An 18,360-nucleotide genomic window follows, 5' to 3' on the forward strand; every position below is an offset into this window, starting at 1 on the left:
ATCAACTACCGAATTCCTAACAATAGTCCATCAAAGTTGACCATTGAACATATTTTTTAAGTATTACAAAAGACCAATACTTCTATTAGAAGTATCTATATATATCATTACCAAAGATGGGAGCCGGTTGGGCGAATGAACGACGTTTCCCTCACTTACATAGCATGAACACGCATATTCAGCAAGATAATAGCTACATTTCATAAATAAGATAACACAACACAACACAAACCAAAGGTCATTCATGATGTATTATTGAGAAAATGTATATATCCGTGACATTGTATATATCCGTGACACGGGTATAAGATATAAAATTTCGAAATCACAACATAAATTAAAGTTCAATACGCACATACTTAGCATCGTAATTAACTGATTCAAAGCTCATTAGCAAAATACCGGTTTTACCTAACTTGCTTTATATGATTTCTATCAGTAGCAGAATTCTAATAAGACGGTGTGCATATGATAGAACAAATACCTTTTTTGTACCTCATATAAAAAAACACCAGCTGCAGCTTGTTAAAATGAGGGTTGATTGAAATCCCGAGGAGAAGATCAAATCAATCTCCACTCGAATTTAATCCAATGCGATGTATGTTGCGTTGTATGTTGTTGCTATTGGATACACGTGAGCATATGGGGTCACTGCATCACTTCGCAACACTTTGTTTAGAACCCACACGTCGACCTTTTTCCAGGTACTGCTGGTGGTGCTCTTCCGCTTTGTAGAATCTTTTAGCGGGAAGAATCTCGGGCTCAAATTTATTTGTTATCGTCTTCTGCTTCTCATTGAATGATTTTTTTCACTAAACGTGCTTCTTCTTCATTGTATCACAGTGTACCTACATCACCCTACTATACCAGTAAAACATTATCCAAATCAGAAAAATTAAACAACATTACGACATGATTAAAGATCTGCTTATAAATTTAAAGTAGTACTCTCTATCTAACTTTATCAAAATCTCTCTTGAACTATATGAAAAACAAAAATTATAAATTCGCTAGTATACGGATCATATTATAATTATGCTATTGTAATTATATGTATCGAACTTTCAACAATTTTTCATTTATATGCGTTTACCTATACGCCTTGTAACCATCAAGTTATCGAAAAATAGAAAATACTGGTCACATGAATAAATTATAAGAATACGTTTACATGTTACAATAACAATAAGTGAAAATTTGATCTATTAAAAACAAATTACAAAATATGAAAAAGAACATCAAGCTGTGAGGGCTGATTAACCCAAGCAAACATAACATGGACCAATTATTAAATTAATGAAACCCTACTTAATCAAATCACATAATAAAAAACCTCTAACGAAACCCAAAAATTACATAAATATTACCTGACAGTTGATGGTAGTAGGATCGTGGCAGGACCAAAAGAAGGAAAACAGGTTGTTGCAGTGACAAACGGTCGGGTGAAACTCGAACCGAATAACCTCTGCCCATCTGTTATAGTTGCTTCAGAACGGGTTGTGAGCGTGGCCTTGTGAGTACCCAACTTCAGTTTTCACAAAACCTTCGACCCGCTGGAATGGTATTAGTCATTAACAACACATGAATGGTTAATGCAAATTGAGATAATTGGTGATTCGGGTTGCTCGGGTGTTCTAAAATCCAACAAATGATTGGTTAATGCAAATAAAGTTACATTATGAACACCTATGATAGATAGATAATTCAAGTGTAACATAATACCAACAAATTTATTAGTCATTAACAACTATTTTGCTAATAATTATTGATACTTTTCTTCTCCAAAAGGCAAAAGATAATAGTTATTAGCAAAGTCCTATAACCACGCACTTTGACACTAATACGATTAAAAAAAATAGCAGCTCTCAATCGCCAGATTAAGTGACACTCAAACAAAACTCAGTTGGAAGCATCTCAAGTTGTGTGACTGTAACTTACACCAATCTGAAAGTACGTTACTTAGTTAAAAACAATCTAATTAATCCTTTTCAATTATGCAATCAAGCACCTAAAATTATAAAAACCTTGAAAAATTCAACCTTTTTTCAAGATTTACAATTCCCACTGCAAATACACAAAATATACATATATAGCTACAGAAAGATGGGTTATCAACATTAAATGGTACCTTTTTGATATGAGCAGCAAATCTTTTTCAGTCAATAAAATCCACATAGATCTAGAGACCCAAAGATAGATGACGCCAGATTCAAATATACCATAACCTCAGCTCAAATTCAGTTCACAAATAAACTAAACAATAAGCTACCATGTGTTAACCATGAGTGATTGTCACCTACATCGTCAACAACATGTAAATGAACAACCACCCAAATCGAGGGGAAAAAAACTTAATACAAAGTACGCTATTCGAAAAGACACTAAAATTACCAAGATAAACCCACCTAATCATCCCAAATCAACCCTTGCCTAGGATCGTAACCACACAAACCAAAAGAAACCTTTTTGTTTTTTTGCAATCGAAACAGGTGAACAGAAGACGATGAATTAAAGGCAATATGTTTACCATCACAGCCTACTTGTTAGCATCAAACCACAAAAAATACACGTGAAGAGTGATGTAAAAAGACAATCACAGACAAATTGAACAGTAAATGGCCAAAATCTATTGATATAGGACTCGGGTCATTCTATTCAGCATACAACAACGTTTACCATCTCACTTTAAGCTTTTCTCATAAACATAATACTTATGCCAATAAATACCGGTTACCATCCAAGTTGGTTTAAACATGGCATCGACTACAAAGTATGTGATGTTTTCTTTTTTGAAGGTAGGACTGTAATTTTTAGCTATTGTATCAATTTGGTAAGCAAAGAATGGGTAAGGATTGATCATAAAGGGTGACCCATTGATCAGTGGCTATGCTCAAACTACACATTATTTTTATGTTTTTTAAATGTTTTCACCACATCATCAGTATGTAGTGACCACTGATCAACTTGAATGTCCTTAACACACAACTTGGTGTCAATTAGCTTCTACAAATAACAACCAACAATTTAAAAAAATTAGGAAGTATATTAATACCTAGAAGTAGTAATTTTGACCCAATTACTACTAAATGGGAATATTTTTTGATTTTATCCTATAACACCTCATCTTTTATCCAGCATAGCTGTAGCAGAAACCTGAAGATAAAAGAAACCAAACCATGATCAATCACGGTAACAATTACCAGATTAACATACAATAAAAAAGGCAATAGAAGTCAAAATTCTTATGCGTATTTTCAACAAATAATTAGCAAACGTGTTTCATCTATATTCTTTTACCATCATCAATCGCTTCAAAGGCACCATTTCTTTACCCTTTTTATATACTCCAATCCCAATCAGTCACCTACTTCCAGTCGCCTCTCCACAAATCTTCACCAAATTAGGGTCAAACAGAAAATCACCACAAAAAATATAAAACATCAATTGTGTTAAAGAAAAATAGAAGCGTTAAAAAGGGGAAAACGAAAATTACCAAGTGGACGAAGGTTATGTTCAATACGGTAATCGTTGTTGCTAGAAACATGATACGGGGAAGAAGATAGCAGAAGGCGGGGGAAAGGGGAGGGAGAAAGCTACAGTTGAATAGGGAATTAGCAGAAGGCGGGGGGAAAGGGGAGGGAGAAAGCTACAGTTGAATAGGGAAGTTAGTGTAGGGAAGCGTATGGAAGTTAGTGTAGGGAAGCGTATAGTATGTAGTATAATATAATAATAATAATATAATAATATAATATAATATAGTATAATATAGTATAATACAGTTGTGAATTTTAGTGTAGGAAAACTTACGCGAAATAATATATAGTATAATATAATATAATTATTATTATTATAAATAATATCATAATTATTATTTTTATGGTTAATATCATTATTTTTATTTATATAATTATTATTAGTAGTATTATTAATATTAATATATTTATTATTTATATTTATTAAATATAAAAATTAACATATATGATTATCTAATCAGCTTCAAAAAAATCGTTATCTTAACTATTAATATTGTCTGTTAATCGAATCTGTTAAGAAGAACAAAACAAAATCTGTTTTGAGTCAATCTCAAACTTTATTTACTTGTCTGCTCCAATAATTACCTAGCAATTCATAATCTGCTATAAACTAAAACGTTTTCTCACAAGCTGTTATGAAATACCATTCGACTTCTCACCTCAATATCAATTTACAATTTCCTGTAATTTATTACATCTGTTAAAGTATTATTTTTTTTTATAACAGCTCGACAACTCTGTTTCGTTTTCTTAAAATCAAAAGCTCGATTTTGTAATTAATTTCAAATTCTGTAAATGTGGAAGTGTTAGAAATCTAATAAACGATCTTTCTCTGAAGATTGAACTTCCAATTCTTCAAATCAAAGTCGAATTTTAAAGTCAAAGTTATATATAAAAAGTCAACAAATTATGTTCATCGAGAAATTCAGGTTGGTCTTGATGTTTGGAATTAAATTGATGATGCAGAAAGATTTCATAAACGATTTGGAACCTCTTTTGTGTTATAAGTTTTGTCTAAAATCTTCTAAAAATTCGAAATTGATTTGAGGTTGAGCTCGTGTTCTTCACAGGCTGACCAGCATATTTTTTTTATTTTTTTTCTGTTTTAAATTAATTTGATCAATCTCTAAACGTTTTTATATAAACATTGAATCTTAAAAACTAATTGTGTGACGCCCCGTACTAAATCAACATGTGCGGACCATCAACAACAGGATCATTACAAGGTCAAACACTATATGCGTTTTCAAAACAAGTTTGCATTCATGATAAAAGGTGACGTCATAACTGACGTCAAATGTTTTACATCAAAAGTATGCTTCTATGAATAGAAGCAAAGATATTAGTGCGTGACCCTTAGGTCGTTACAAATCATTGTTTCAAAAGTATTAAAGTTTGAATGCAAGATAAAGTGTTTCATGCGGTGACATCTCTAGCAAGGCAGCGGGTGGCTAATCAGCAAGACTAGTACACCAGCGGAAGCAAGCAACCTTAAGCATCTGAGAAAAACATGCTTAAAAACGTCAACACAAAGGTTGGTGAGCTATAGTTTAAAGTATAACAGTAATGTAAGGTAAGCCACGAGATTTCAGTGCTACGAATAGCGTATCAAAACCGTATGAAAAGTATATGTTTAACCGTGGGCACTTGGTAACTAACTTAACGTTTATCACCTCCTAAAAGTACACTTGGCGAGTGCGTATGTTTACGAAGTATTAAACACCCGTTAAATGCTAGCGCTACTAGCCCAAGTGGGGATGTCAAACCCTATGGATCCATATCTAAGATTCGCGTTCACCGGTTTAAAGACCAATGACTAAACGTTACCGAGCTAAGAGGAAGTTTATGCCGTTGTATAACCCACACATATATAAAGTTTAAGTACTCATGCCTAGTATGTAAAACGTAAAATGCGCATGTATTCTCAGTTCCCAAAATAGTTAAAGTAAAAAGGGTTGCTATAACTCACAGTGGAAAAGTAGTAAAAGTCGGTACGCGGTAAAGTAAGCAAAGTGGTTGGTCCGAAAGTCCTCAACCTAAGTCAAAAGGTACTAAGTTAGTAGATCGTTCCCAAAGGCTTAAATGTATGTAAATTAGGTCTTAAGGGTCATCATCATTCATCATTAAACAAAAAGTATAAAGTAAGTTTCATCTTAGAAAAGAGTTTAAAACAAAGGCTGACTTCGATCAGTCACCACGGCCACTATACCTACTGAAATAAGGTGAGACTAGTGGCCATGGTTCCATATATAAGTCCTTTAGTTTCTGTAAAAATTCCAGAATCAAACTCGTCTTTGTTTGACCGTGGCGACGGTTTAAGTGCAAGTAGGTCAGAATTTTCAGCACAACGTTAAAAGGACATAGTGACGTTCGGAGGACCATAGATCATAAACCGTAACTCGGATTAAGATGAGTCTTAAACGAAAAATTATCTACTCGAACAGAGATAACGGAAAATCAACTTTACAGTAGCCCAGGTATTCTGATAAGTTCCAGAAAACAGTAAACAGTGTGTTCCGGTGGGTTCTTGGTGCTTGATGCTCATCACGGTTCTCATCCTTGATGCATATAGCTTCAAGTGTACAACTCGTTGATGAGTTTGCATCATATTTACCAAGTTTTTACCATCATAACATAAGTGTAAGTCTAAGATAGGTAGCACAACTCATTTAAGGGTTGTAAGTAGTTTGATGAACCAAAGTTACATCAAGATCTTAGATCCGACACATACATGAACTCTAAAAGTAATATTAACCAAGTTTTGACTATTATGACACTAGTGTAAGTCTAAGATGTGTAGCACAACTCACTTAAGAGTTGTAGGAAGTTTGATGAATCAAAGTTACATCAAGATCTTAGATCCAACACATACAAGAGTTATAAAAGTAATATTAAGCTACAAACTTGAAAATAACTTAAGTAAACAAGATCTTAAGTTGTAGAACATAGTTCTTAGTTAGATCTTGAAGATCCTAGACTCAAAAGTCTAGATCTAAAGTTCTTAAGTTAGATCCAACACAAGTATATGAAGTTATAACTAAAAAGTTATACTTCCATGTTCTTGAACTTACAAAGTTAGCTTTTAGTTCAAGAATGTAACGACCTTGGAATTTCCAACGTTTATTTATTAATAATTATTATTATTAATACGTGTGATTAAACGAATGTATGTTATTACATTTACATGTTACCATGATTGCCCGAACTTGACTTTAATTGCCCGAAACGTCTTTGTGACACCCGGAACTTGCACGAATAATATTTCTAGATATTATTTGCATTCATGATTAGTTTTATTAATCATTTTAATTAACAAAGGTTAATTGTTAGTTACTTGGGCTTTAATTGGTTTAACTTGGTAAATACTTGAACTTGGGCCTTGTTAGTGTTAATGGACTTATGTAAGCCCACCCTACTTCTTAATGGACAAAGTTAGCCCACCAAGAACTTGTAAGTATCAAGTTAAATGGAAACTAGTTGGTTAACTTGACTTGGAATATAGTTTGTCCATAATCCCCATGAGACTACCTCCATTAACCAACTTTAATGAACTTTACAAGCTAGTAACCAAAGAACAAACATCTCCTCCCTTTTTTTTCTGCTGAAAATGCCGAAGCCCAAGGCTCCATATGGGGTGTTTTGATTTTCATTTTCTCACTACTTCATTCTTGTATTCTCTCATTCAAACACACACTTGATTTTCTCTCAACTTTCCTCTCTTTTTCTCTTATACTTGTAAGCAACTTGGAACCTTTCTTCTTCCTTTCTTGCTTATCAAAACCGTAGCATATGCTACTTATATCATCATCATCATCTCTTGTTACTTGTTCTTGTTGTTTGGTTTCTTGTTTGTTAATTAGTTACTCACTTGTCTTTGTTGTTGTTTAGTTATTTACTTGTTATTACTTACTTACTTTCATGTTACAAGAATAAACTTACTAGTTTGATTCTTCATCTTTATCTTGTTATAACAAGAACAACAAGAACATAATCTATCTAGTTATGTTCTACCTTACTTGTTTCAAAAGATTATAAAGTTCATGGTTGAAAGACATACTTGAAGTTCATGAAGTAAACTTTAAAGCTTACTTTCTAAAGATCAAACTTTGGTTTGAATCTTTAAAGTATGAACAACCATGAATAATTTACTTGTTTACTTAGTTTACTACTTCATTCTTGCACTTTAATTTCATGATTTATGTTCTTGTTGGTCAAATGTTACAAGTTAACTTTGATCTCATTAATCTTGAACTTAAGGTTAACTTTAAAGTTCAAGAACATATAAAGGAAACTTTTTAATTATAACTTTGTATACTTATGCTTGATCTAGACTTTTGAGTCTTGGATCTTCAAGATCTAACTAAGAACTATGTTCTACATTTTAAGATCTTGATTTCATAAGTTCATTTTCAAGTTTGTAACTTATTATTAGTCTTATAGTTCATGTAAGTGTCAAACCTAAGACTTTGATGTAACTTTGGTTCATCAAACTACATGCAACTCTTAAGTGAGTTGTGCTTCATGTCTTAGACTTGCACTAGGGTTATGATGGTCAAGACTTGGTTAAGATGATTTAGATACATCAATGAGTTGTACACTTGAAGCTATATGCATCAAGGATGAGAACCATGATGAACATCAAGCACCAAGACCACCGGAACCCTTTTAAACTTACTGTTTCTGTCCAAAAGCTACTGATCTGATGTTTCTGTAACAGACTAGTAGACCTGTGCTGTTCTAACCTTGATTTTTAGATAGAAATTTTCGAGTAGATAACTTTTCATATAGGACTCGTCTTAATCCGAGTTACGGTTTAGGATTTATGGCCCTCCGATCGTCACTATGTCCTTTAACGTTGTGCAGAAATTTCTGACCTACTCGCACTTAGACCGTCGCCACGGTCAAACCAAGACGAGTTAGCTTCTGAAATTTTTACCACACTTAAATTACTGATAGACGGAGCCATGGCCACTGGTCTCACCTTAATTCAGTAAGGGTAGAGGCCGTGGTGACTGACTGAAGTCAGACTTTGTTTTAAACTACTTTCATTAACGAAACCTACCTTACGCCTTTTGTTTAATGATGAATGATGATGACCCTTAAGACCTTAATTACATACTTTTAAACCTATTAAGACGATTTACTGACTTAGTACTATTTGACTTAGGTTGAGGACTTCAGACCGTTTACTTGCACACCTTTTCCGAACCGACTTTACCACTACATTATCATTGTGAGTTATAGCATTCCCTTTTTACTTTAACTTATTTTGGGAACTGAGAAAACATGCGGATTTTATGTTTTACATACTAGGCACGAGTACTTAAACTTATATATGTGTGGGTTATACAACGGCATAAACATTCCCTTTAGCTCGGTAACGTTTAATCATTGGTTTTTGAACCATGAACGCGAATCTTAGATATGGATCCATAGGGTTTGACATCCCCACTCGGGCTAGTCGCGCTAGTATTTAACGAGTGTTTAATACTTCGTATACATACGCACTTGCCAAGTGTACTTTCAGGGGGTATAAACGTTAAGTTAGTTACCAAGTGCCCACGGTTAACATATACTTTATCATACTATTTTTGAAACGCTCTTTGTAGCACTGAAATCTCGTGGCCTACCTTACATACTGTTATACTTAAACTATAGCTCACCAACCTTTGTGTTGACGTTTTTAAGCATGTTTTTCTCAGGTACTTGAGGTTAGCTTCCGCTGTGTACTAGTCGTGCTGTAGACACCCGCTGTTTAGAGTTGTCATCGCATGAACTACTTTATTTTGCATTCAAACATTCGTACTTTTGAACTATGACTTGTAACGACTATTGTGGTCATATACACTTATTATTTGCTTCTACTTAGTGAAGCATGCTTTTGAAATGTAAAACATTTGATGTCGGTTATGACATCACCTTTTTATCGTGAATGCAACTTCTTTAATTACAGCATATAGTACTTAACCTTGCAATGATCCTGTTGTTGATGGTCCATACATGATGATTTAGTACGGGGCATCACATTTGGTATCAGAGCATTGGTTGTAGGGAATTAGGTTGCATTAGTGAGTCTAAGACCGACCCGAGTAGGATTCACTAATAGGACTAATCTACAACTTGCTAGTTTACGTGTTTCTACTGAACTTACTGCATGCTGCTGCTTACTGTTACTGCTATATGCCATATGCTATTACATGATTTCACTACTGCATGATGCTACTTACTTTCGATTGCGTGCTACTTTCATACGAATTACTGTTATTGCCATGCTAGTTACCGTTATACATGATTTAAACTGTTGGCCTATTATTTGCTTGCTTTATGACATACTGACATGGAAAATTTATTTTTCCTTGTTCAGATGTCGGATGTTCCACCTACTGGCATTTCGGGCAGTACAGACTCAGACCCCGTCGTCCTACCTACTGCTACACCTGCTGCTGCCACTGCCGATACACCGGCCCCGACACCCACTAGTGATCCCGGCGCTTCTACTTCTGGAGCTGGTACTAGTGCACCTGCCCCAGTGTCTGCTCCCGGACCCTCGAGGTCACAGCCCCGCATTGGTGGTATTGACATCCCCGCGGAGTTCGGGGAAGGGCCGTTTCGTAACCACATGCGCACGCCTTGCCGACGCCCTCCCGACGGACGTTTAGTCGTGATTCCGCCAGACAGACACAGACAGATGTTGGCCGCCTTCGGACGCTTCGAATTACCAGCTCAGCCACCAGTGTCACCACCACACGATTCAGATGACTCATCATCCGCCGATTCTTCATCATCAGACGACTCCAGCGATGATGAGGATCCTGCTGATAGACCTATTCAGGCACCCTCCACCCCGCCGAAGAAGCGGTGCCATTTTGACGGCACCATCATTCCAGGGGTGAATGGAGGTCGTGCTTTTACTGACGCATTTGGCAATCGTCGTAGGGTTACTGCTCGTAAACGAGTTGTGCCATACCCTGCCGACCCACAGATACGTAAGGTTCCCCGTTACGTATTGACTATTCCTGGAACCATACCACCTAGATTTAGATACGGACCACTTACATCTAGGGACGTACCGTCTACATCCGGAGCCGGACCATCTACATCAGCACCACCGGCACCACCCGCACCACCCGCCCCACCTGCACCGCCTGCCCCACCAGCTCCCTCTAACGAGGAACTGATGAGGGAGATTGAGACTCTCCGAGCTCGAGTCACTGAGCTCGAGGAGCAGTTAGCTCGAGGAGCAGTTCACCCGCCTTCACCGTAGGACCTTGTATTTAGATTTCATGATGTAATCTAGATATAGTTTCATGTATTTCATATGTATTGTACGAACTTATTCAGATGTATGAAACTTATTATTATTAATGAATGGAACTTTGCGTTATTTAATTCTTGCACGATGTTCTATTTACATTGTTGTACGATGATTCTGTGGTATTTGTACCTAGATGCATTATTTAATAACATGTGATGTTTTGATTCCATGTTGGTCACTATATACTGTATTATTACTACTTGCATACTGGATTTTGACTTGAGTCAAAATTTTTGTTTAGAATACCATGGCTAACGGAAGATCCATACCTACCGCCGCCCAGATTGAGGACATGATCAACGAACGGGTCGCTGCAGCCCTAGCAGAAAGAAATCTTCAAGTTCCACCGCCACCACCACCAGTTATCCCACCCGTTCGAAATGGGTGTACTTACAAGGAATTCCAGAGCTACAAACCGCATAACTTCAGCGGCACCGAGGGACTGGTTGGTCTCACCAGATGGTTCGAGAAACTTGAATCAGTATTCCAAGTTAGCAACTGTTCGGAGGATAATAAAACCAAGTTTGCTTCTTGCACGCTTTCTGATGGCGCGCTTACATGGTGGAATACCATGGCCCAAGCGCAAGGAATTGATGAGGCGTATGCTACGCCTTGGGAAGAGTTTAAATGTGCTATGATTGAGGAATACTGTCCGAGAACCGAGGTTCAAAAGATGGAGATTGAATTCATGCAACATAAGGCCGTAGGAAACGATCTTGATAGCTACAACCGTAGGTTTTTGGAGTTAGCGCTGATGTGTCCAACTATGGTCACCCCCGAATTCAAACGAATGGAGCGATACTTTTGGGGACTTCCTAAGTCCATCAAGGGGAATGTCACCTCATCCAAACCACCGACTGTTCCCGAAGCAATGCGCATGGCGCATACTCTCATGAATCAGATTCTTATTGATGAGCCGGAGAAGGCTAAGTTTGAGGCTGGTAGTAGCGAAAAGAGGAAATGGGACAACAACCATAACAACCACAACAACCACAACAACAACAACAACAACAACAACAACAACAACAGGGGGAGAAACTACGATCGAACCCCCGCCAAGAGGCACAACAACGGTGGAAACCCTAATCCCAACAACAACACCAACACCAACCCGAACTACAAAGGAACCTTACCTCAATGCAAGCGATGTTACAAACACCACACTGGGTATTGCAATGTTGTCTGTGAGAAGTGCCAACGGGCTGGGCACATCGGGAAGGACTGCAAGGTCACTACTTTGAATGGGAAGCCAAACACCAATGGGCCGAAGAAGTGCTACGAATGCGGGCAGACGGGCCATTTCAGAAACGCATGCCCCAACAAGCGAAAAGATGGCGGACCACCCCGTGGACGAGCTTTTAATGTTAATTCAAGGGATGCACGCGATAACCCCGACTTGGTGACAGGTATATTCACAATCAACAATCTTTTAGCTTCTGTCTTTTTTGATACTGGTGCGGATAGAAGTTATGTATGTAGACATTTTTGCGATAAGATTAATTGGTCATTAGTCCCGTTAAAAGAAAGTATGCTTGTCGAGGTCGCAAATGGAAAACTTGAAAAGGTTGACCATATTAGTCGTGGAGCTATTATCAACATAGCTGGTGCAGATTTCGAAATTGATTTGATACCTATCAAACTGGGAAGTTTTGACGTGATCATCGGTATGGATTGGTTGAGCAAGATAAAGGCCGATATAATCTGCGGAGATAAAGCACTTCGCATACCACAAGGGGATGGCGAACCACTGGTTATCTATGGAGAGAGATGTACCTCGAAGTTGAACCTCATTAGTTGCGTGAAAGCGCAAAAGATTATGAAGAAGGGACGTTTTGCTGTCCTAGCACATGTGAAAGCGGTAGAAACTGAGGTGAAGAGCGTGAATGACGTTCGAATTGTGAACGAATTTTCTGATGTCTTCCCAGAGGAATTGCCTGGATTACCGCCGCAGAGAGCAGTAGAGTTTCAGATTGACTTAGTGCCAGGAGCTGCACTTGTAGCTCGCGCACCTTATAGACTCGCACCTTCCGAGATGCAAGAATTACAGAGTCAACTACAAGAGCTGTTAGACCGTGGATTTATCCAACCAAGTTTCTCGCCTTGGGGCGCACCTGTGTTGTTTGTGAAGAATAAGGATGGATCCTTCCGTATGTGTATCGACTACCGTGAACTCAACAAATTGACTATCAAGAATCGGTATCCTCTTCCACGAATTGACGATCTTTTTTGATCAACTACAAGGATCGAGTGTTTATTCAAAGATCGATTTGCGATCCGGATATCACCAACTGAGGGTGAAGGAAAGTGACGTGATGAAAACTGCATTCAGGACCCGTTATGGTCATTATGAGTTTCTCGTGATGCCATTCGGTTTGACAAATGCACCTGCCGTGTTCATGGACCTCATGAATCGTGTCGGCAAGCCTTACTTGGACAAGTTTGTTATCGTCTTCATAGATGATATCCTCATCTACTCTAAGAGCGAAGAAGAACATGAGCAACACCTCCGATTAGTGCTTGAACTCTTAAGACAAGAGCAACTTTACGCCAAATTCTCCAAGTGTGAATTTTGGTTGAAGGAAGTACAATTTTTGGGTCATGTTGTAAGCGACCAGGGTATCAAAGTTGATCCCGCCAAGATTGAAGCCATCAGCAAGTGGGAGACCTGAAAGGACCCGTTCATATACATTATAAACGATTCACAATAGTTGATTACATTGCGAGGTATTTGACCTCTAAATGATACATTTTACAAACATTGCATTCGTTTTTAAAAGACAAACTTTCTTTACATCGAAAATTGATAGGCATGCATATCATTTCATAATATCCACTATCCAACTATAAATTGATTTAATAATAATCTTTGATGAACTCAATGACTCGAATGCAACGTTCTTCGAAATATGTTATGAAAGACTCCAAGTAATATCTTTAAAATGAGCAAATGCACAGCGGAAGATTTCTTTAACACCTGAGAATAAACATGCTTTAAAGTGTCAACCAAAAGGTTAGTGAGTTCATTAGTTTATCATAATCATTTATTTCCATCATTTTAATAGACCACAAGAATTTCATTTTTAGTTCTCATAAATATACGTCCCATGCATAGAGACAAAAATAATCATTCATATAGTGAACACCTGGTAACCGACATTAACTAGATACATATAAGAATATCCCCTATCATTCCGGGATCCTCCTTCGAACATGATATAAATTTCGAAGTACTAAAGCATCCGGTATTTTGGATGGGGTTTGTTAGGCCCAATAGATCTATCTTTAGGATTCGCGTCAATTAAGGTGTCTGTTCCCTAATTCTTAGATTACCAGACTTAATAAAAAGGGGCATATTCGATTTCGATAATTCAACCATAGAATGTAGTTTCACGTACTTGTGTCTATTTCGTAAAACATTTATAAAAGTTGCGCATGTATTCTCAGCCCAAAAATATAAAAGGGTAAAAAAGGAAAATGAAACTCACCATACTGTATTTCGTAGTAAAAATACATATAACGTCATTGAACAAGTGCAAGGTTGGCCTCGGATTCACGAACCTAAATTAATTATATATATTTATATGTTGGTCAATATTTGTCTAACAAATTAGGTCAAGTCATAGTGTACCACAATCCTAATGCTCGAGACTAATATGCAAAAGTCAACAAAAGTAAATTTGACTCAAAATAATTTCCAAAAATCTATACATGATTAATATATAGTTTAAATATCGTCGTTTTATATTTTTAAATATTTTTAAAAGATTTATTAGAGTAAATAATATAATTTATTTATTAATAAATAAAATTTTATATTAAATTTATATAATAAAATATACTTTTATATATATTAAGTAATAAAATTTATAGGGTTCATTTAATATCATAAAGATAATATGATAGGTATTATTAAAGTAAGTTATTACACGTAGTAAAATATGTTTGTATCACATATTTATTTGATAAAATAATATCTATAATGATAGTAAGTAAAAGTTGTATTATTTTGTAATAATAATTATTATTATAAAAATATCAATATTTATAATTACTAAGATGACATTATGATAAAACGATAATTCTAATTATGATAACTTTAATATTTACGATAATTTTTAATATTATCTTTAAAATAATAATTCTATTTAAAATAATAATAATAATGATATTTTATAGTAACAATGACATTTCTATTAAAATGATAATTTTTGTTAAAATGATAGTTTTAATACTAACGATACTTTTAATAATAATAGTAATGATAAAAATAATAAGAACGATAATTTTATCTAAATTAATATCTTATAATATTTTAATTTCATCATGATACTCTTACTCATTATTTCCTAATCGTTTCGTTTAATAGCTTTTAATCGTCTTTTATATCGTGTTCATAATAATGATAATAATAGTAATCAAAATATTTAGGTGTTACAATTATTTGTTTTAATTACACTAATATTAATAATTATAGTTACTATAATATTATTAACGATAATACTAATAATTATCTTAATGATAATATAGTAATAATAATAATAACAATAACAATAACCATTTTTAAATAATGATATATATATATATATTAATAATGATAATAATAATAATAATACTAATAATAATAATAATAATAATAATAATAATAATAATAATAATAATGATAATTGGATAATAATAATAATAATACTAATTATAACTTTAACGATAATAACGATAGTAATAAAAAAAACAATTTTTAATGATAAATCTCTTTTATTGATAAAGATAATAATAATGATAATAATAAGATAAAACTAGAACGACGATAAAAACGACGATAATAATAATCATTTTTAATAAAAATATTTAAAATTCAATTGATTATAACTTCTAATCCATTCATCGAAACCATTCGATATCTAAAGGAAAAGTTCTTAATTTTTCGCTAGCTTTCCAAGGACATGCATATCTTATACCTTATCTCAACCGCAAGTGTAACTAATTCAAGATTCAACCTAACCTGTCTAAGGGCAATATCAAAAGTACAAGCATGCATAATCCTAAATACTCGAGCACTAGTCAGGGATACACTATTAGTATGTAAAAGTTAAATTATGAGTACTCACGTATCAATATTGAGATTCAATATTGCAGGAAAGGTACGTAGACGCAACAGAAATGATAAACACTATATTGACCTCACGAGCATACCCATGAACCATACTCAATCACCTCCATAGCTATAACCCATAATTTCCTTAATCATATCCCACTCGAAAAACAATTTCGAAATCACTCGGACAGCACTCCGTCGTAATATTTTATGTATACTAATAATATCTTGAAATAATACGGAGTAAATATATATATGTAAATCGATTGAGAGAGTTTAGAGAAAAATATTTTCAAGTTTCTATGAAATAATGAAACCTATTGAATTCTATTTATAAAAGATTTTTGAATTATTAAAGTGAATTATTAAAGTATGAATTATTAAAGTGAATTATTAAAGTATGAATTATTAAAGTGAATTATTAAAGTATGAATTATTAAAGTGAATTATTAAATTATAAATTATTAAAGTATGAATTATTAAAGTGAATTATTAAAGTTAAAGTAAAGTAAAATAAAGTAAAGGTAAAGTTTAAGTATAGTAAAAGTATAAAACTATGTACGTATTATACACGTATAAATATATATAATATTAATTTAAATCGTTATATATATTTAATAAAATAAAATATAAATATCGTTATCTTTATCATACTAGTTAAGTAATGAGTTGTCAAAAGTGGTTCTAGATATTTATAAAAGTTATATACGTTTTAATAATAAAGTTCTTTTTAAACTGAAAACGTTTTTGTACGTTTGAAATTAAATAGATCAATCGAGTCTTTATGAGATTCAATCTTCCACTATCCTTTGTCTAGTTCTCAATGATTGACAATTTGTTCTTATTTATAAATTACTTTACCATTTTCCGAATATTGTTAAAATGGAAAGATTTCTCAAATCAACGTGGGCCTTTCAACAGAGACTTGTAATCATAATTTAATATATCTGATAATTCAATCATTTGATCTTATCTTCTAATTCCATTGATAAACATTTTGAAACAGATACAATCATATAAAGTGTTTAATCTAATATTTTATTTACGTTTCAAGTTATAATATATATACACATATACATATATAATCATATTCGTTTAATGGTTCGTGAATCGTTGGAACTTTGTTGAGGTTGAATGAATGTATGAACATAGTTTAAAATTCTTGAAATTTAACTTAACAAATATTGCTTATTGTGTCGGAAACATATAAAGATTAAAGTTTAAATTTGGTTGGAAATTTCTGGGTTGTCACAGTACCTACCCGTTAAACAAATTTCGTCCCGAAATTTAAGTGGAAAGGTCGTGAATGATAATAAGTATGTTTTCATGATACATACGGGCTGAAAATTAGAGTTTTATCATCAGCGAATAATTTGGATAAACAATCCATTTATATGAAGAGTACGAATGAAGCTAACATAGAAGAGTGAAATGAGTAAGTGTAGATTCATCTTATCATTTGACGTAGATATGATTGATTCCCAGATTTCAAGGGATTTGAAGAAAATCTTCTTAATAAGATTTAACTCTCCGGTAATCAAGGAAATTAGGATCCGCTTTAAATGCGATCGTCCATTTTAATTATTCTGTCGGAGATTTTCTTATAAATTCACCTCCTTCGTTTCCTTACAACTCACACCTTCTGTTGATGCATTTTATGCAAGTCCCTAGACATCTACCCACATCCATTGCAGGTACAACAGTTTACAGGCCACCATGATTGCTCATTATTATCCTGTGTTTGTATGTGGTTACAGGAACTGCAGGAACGAGATTTAGATGTTTGACTATGTTAGACTTAGTCAGACGTACGAGTGAAGCCTCACTAGTACTGCTGACAGGCTCATACTCACGGTTGATGCTGAGCTAAGTCACAATTACAACCTAAATGAGAAGACACGAGTGAGTGATCACCCGTACGGCTGATGAAGCCAACTCGTACGTGTGATGAATGAATCGTATGGGTGAGTCAACAGCAGGGGTATATAAAGTCTTATGTTCTTCATTTTAGGTTAAGCCTCTTATTTGTTACACACACTCAGATCTAGTGAGCTCCTCCGATTCTCTCTCAGTCCAAATCACCCATGTGGTGAATAATAGCTCTAGGTGTTGATCTAATCACACTTGATTTAGTTGTGGTTTGACTAAATTAATCAAAAAAAAAAAAAAACTTAACCTATTCACTAGAGGGTTTGATTCACTTATTCTGCCATTGTGTGAGTTAAATCTGTTGATTTCTAAGTTCCTAGTCATGTTTCATCACCTTCTATTCTTTCCCCCTCAACTCATATTTTAAAGTATTCATCAATATGCTCCATCCAGCTCTGATTCTCGATATACTTCTAAATTTCATATCGGTCATTCTTCTTTTTCATCTACCGCCGAAAGAATCTATTTACTTCTACTATACTCTTGGGTTT

At 34.5% G+C, this 18,360-nt stretch overlaps 1 long non-coding RNA gene across 1 annotated transcript; it reads right to left on the reverse strand.

The window, feature by feature from the left end:
• Window positions 1-1,389: 1,389 nt before the first annotated feature.
• On the reverse strand, window positions 1,390-3,422 carry LOC139892194 (uncharacterized). Its single transcript, XR_011774002.1, has 3 exons — window positions 3,298-3,422; window positions 3,053-3,153; window positions 1,390-1,553 (listed from the first exon to the last, which is right to left on the reverse strand). It is a non-coding gene; the product is annotated as an uncharacterized lncRNA (long non-coding RNA).
• Window positions 3,423-18,360: the final 14,938 nt, after the last annotated feature.

Source organism: Rutidosis leptorrhynchoides, chromosome 2, assembly GCF_046630445.1.
Source record: "Rutidosis leptorrhynchoides isolate AG116_Rl617_1_P2 chromosome 2, CSIRO_AGI_Rlap_v1, whole genome shotgun sequence".
Taxonomy (NCBI): domain Eukaryota; kingdom Viridiplantae; phylum Streptophyta; class Magnoliopsida; order Asterales; family Asteraceae; genus Rutidosis; species Rutidosis leptorrhynchoides.